Source organism: Lagopus leucura, unplaced genomic scaffold, assembly GCF_019238085.1.
Source record: "Lagopus leucura isolate 7727_CA_CO unplaced genomic scaffold, USGS_WTPT01 34037-0_obj-0_obj, whole genome shotgun sequence".
Lineage (NCBI taxonomy): Eukaryota > Metazoa > Chordata > Aves > Galliformes > Phasianidae > Lagopus > Lagopus leucura.
The window spans coordinates 1-3,807 of NW_024965809.1; the positions used below are offsets into that span (position 1 = coordinate 1).

General features: G+C 53.4%; 1 long non-coding RNA gene across 1 annotated transcript in view; it reads right to left on the reverse strand.

Annotated features, from left to right (window-relative positions):
- Positions 1-1,117: 1,117 nt before the first annotated feature.
- The window catches only part of LOC122192295, a 4,307-nt gene continuing 1,617 nt past the window's right edge, over positions 1,118-3,807 (reverse strand). The window contains exon 2 of the long non-coding RNA XR_006182580.1: positions 1,118-1,920. This is a non-coding gene — a long non-coding RNA (uncharacterized LOC122192295). The remainder of the gene's footprint in view (positions 1,921-3,807) is intronic.

Sequence of the window (3,807 nt, forward strand, 5' to 3'; positions counted from 1 at the left end):
GGGGGGGGGGGGGGAGGAGTTATTTACACTTCCGGTGAGGGGGCGGAGCTTCACCTCCAATACGTTTCTATGTACACGCATCCATGGGAGGGGGGGCGGGGCTTATGTACAGGGGGCGGGGCTTAAAAGGCATGCGGGGGGGAGCATGCGGGGGAGTGGGGCGAGGGGCAAGATGGCCGCCGAGTCACGTGAGTCCGGTCAAGATGGCTGCTGTCATGATGGGATAGATCCAAGATGGCTGCCGAGACAGGTGGGTTGATCCAAGATGGCTGCCGAGTCACGTAGGTCCAGTCAAAACGGCCGCTGTCATGATGGGATAGATCCAAGATGGCTGCCGAGACACGTGGGTTGATCCAAGATGGCCGCTGAGTCACGTGGGATGAGCCAAGATGGCTGCCAGGGTGTTCGGTGGACCCAAGATGGCTGCCGAGTCACGTGGGTGGAGCCAAGATGGCTGCGGTGGGAGAGTGGATCCAAGATGCCTGCTTGGTCACGTGGGTCCAATCAACATGGCCATGGTTGTGGCGGGGTGGATCCAAGATGGCCGCCGTGTCACGTGACACGATCCAAGATGGCCACCGTGACAATGTGGGTCGATCCAAGACGGCGCTGTGGATCCCAGGTAGCTCCTGCATCACGTGACTCGATCCAAGATGGCCGACGAGTCACGTTGGCTCATCCAAGATGGCCGGCGCGTCACATGACCGAACCAAAGACGGCCCCCATGATGATGTCTGTCCATCCAAGATGGCCGCCGAGTCACATGACTCCACCCGAGCTGCCCGCCATGATGCTGGGGACGATGCAAGATGGCCGCTGAGTCACGTGACCGAACCAAAGACAGCCGCCATGATGGCGGGGTCGATCCAAGATGGCGCCCGGCTGCCACGCTCCCAGCCTGTCCCAGGACGGTCACATGACCTTCCCAGTGCGTCACGTGACCTAAGTGTGTTCTTAGCGTGTCACGTGACCTAAGCATGTTCTTAGCATGTCATGTGACCTCAGCATGTACTTAGCGTGTCACGTGACCTAAGCACGTCAAGGAATGTCACATGACGTTGGCGTGTCCTTAGCATGTTACACGACACGACAACAGCCCAAGGAATGTCACATGACCTTCGTATGTCCTTAGCATGTTACATGACCCGACAACCCAAGGAATGTCACATGATGTTGGCGTGCCCTTAGCATGTTACATGACTCGACAACGGCCCAAGGAATGTGAGAAAGAAACCCCATGTCCTTAGTGTGTGCCGTGACGTTGGCGTGTCCTTAGCATGTTTGAGGAATGTCATACAAGAGAACCCGTGTCCTTAGCGTGTTCCATGTCGCAAGCATGTCCTTAGCACGCCCCATGACTTCGGCATGTCTGAGGAATGTCACATGATGAACCCGTGCCCTTAGCGTGTTCCATGACGCAAGCATGACCTTAGCATGTTCCCACACCTGAAGCACGCTGCATGACAGCCTCATGTCCTTAGCATGTACCACAAGCTAAGCATGTCCTTAGCATGTTCCATGACCTAAGCGTGTCCTTAGCGTGTTCCAAAGCCTGCATGACCACCAATACGACAAACCCACCGTGACGCAAGCACACCCTTAGCATGACCTTAGCATGTCCTTAGCATGTCCCACCTCACGCCACGCCGCCTCCTCGCCACGTCCTTCCCCCCCTCCCTTTTAGCGTGTCCTTAGCGTGACCTTGGCGTGTCGGAACCAGCAGGGACCGTCGACGTGTGTCCTTGGCGTGTCGTTGGCGTGTCGTTGGCATGTTGCTCAGGCGCGTTGCGGGATGGGGTGGCTGACCCTCACGCAGCCCCAGTAGCCGGCGCGCAGCAGACACGCTCCGGCCCCCGCCACCAACACGGCCCAACACGCGTGGAGAGCCCCCCAGCGACGCGCTGCTGCCCACGTCCCCACCTGCAAGACCAGTAAGGACCAGTAAGGACCAGTAGGGACCAGTAAGGACCAGTAGGGACCAGTATGGAGCAGTAAGGACCAGTAAGGACCAGTATGGAGCAGTAAGGACCAGTAGGGACCAGTAGGGACCAGTAGGGACCAGTATGGACCAGTAAGGACCAGTAGGGACCAGTATGGAGCAGTATGGACCAGTAGGGACCAGTAGGGACCAGTAGGGACCAGTATGGAGCAGTATGGACCAGTAGGGACCAGTATGGAGCAGTAAGGACCAGTAGGGACCAGTATGGAGCAGTAAGGACCACTATGGACCAATAAGGACCACTGTAGACCAGTAAGGACCAGTACGGACCAGTGTGGACCAGTATGGACCAGTAGGGACCATTATGGACCACTATAGACCACTACGGACCAGTGTGGATCCCTATAGACCACTATAGACCAGTATGGGCCAGTATGGACCGGTATGGACCATTATAGACAAGTAAGGACCAGCATGGACCAGTAAGGGCCAGTATGGACCAGTATGGACCAGTATGGACCACTGTAGACCAGTAAGGGCCAGTATGGACCACTATGGACCAGTATGGACCAGTATGGACCAATAAGGACCAGTATGGACCAATATGAACCAGTATGGATCAGTATGGACCACTGTAGATTAGTAAGGACCAGTATGGACCAGTATGGACCAATATGGACCACTATGGACCAATAAGGACCAGTAAGGACCACTGTAGACCACTAAGGACCAGTATGGACCAGTATGGACCAGTATGGACCAGTGTAGACCAATATGGACCAGTATGGACCAGTGTAGACCAATAAGGACCAGTAAGGACCACTGTAGACCAGTAAGGACCAATATGGACCAATAAGGACCAGTATGGACCAGTAAGGACCAGTATGGACCAATAAGGACCAGTATGGGCCAGTAAGGACCAGTATGGTCCATTATGGACCAGTATGGAACAAGACCAGTATGAACCACTATAGACCAATTAGGAGCATTATGGACCACTATGGACCACTGTAGACCAGTAAGGACCAGTAAGGACCAGTATGAACCAGTATGGACCAGTATGGATCAATATGGACCACTATAGATGACTAAAGACCAGTATGGACCAGTATGGACCACTATAAACCAGTAAGGACCACTATGGGCCACTATGGACCAATAAGGACCACTATGGACCAGTATGAACCAGTAAGGGCCAGTAAGGACCAATATAGACCAGTATGGACCACTATGGACCAGTGTGGACCAGTATGGAGCAGTAAGGACCACTATAGACCAATAAGGACCAGTATGGACCAGTATGGACCAATATGGACCAATAAGGACCAGTAAGAACCAGTATGGACCAGTATGGACCATTATAGACCAGTAAGGACCAGTATAGATCCCTATAGACCACTATAGACCAGTAAGGACCACTATGGGACCAGTATGGACCACTATAGACAACTAAGGACCAGTATGGACCAGTACGGGCCACTATGAACCACTATGGGCCAGTATAGACCAGTAAGGACCAGTATGGACCAGTGTGGACCACTATACACCAGTATGGAGAAGTAAGAACCAGTATGGGACCAGTAAGAACCAGTATGAACCAGTATGGACCACTATAGAGCAGTATGGACCAATAAGGACCAGTATGGACCAGTATGGAGCAGTGTGGACCAGTATGAACCAGTGTGCACCACTATACATCAGTATGGACCAGTACGAAGCAGCATGGACCACTATAGAGCAGTATGGACCAGTATGGACCATTATAAACCAGTAAGGACCAGTATAGACCACTATGGGCCACTATGAACCAGCATGGGCCAGTATGGACCAATATGGGCCACTATAGACCAGTAAGGACCAGTATGGAC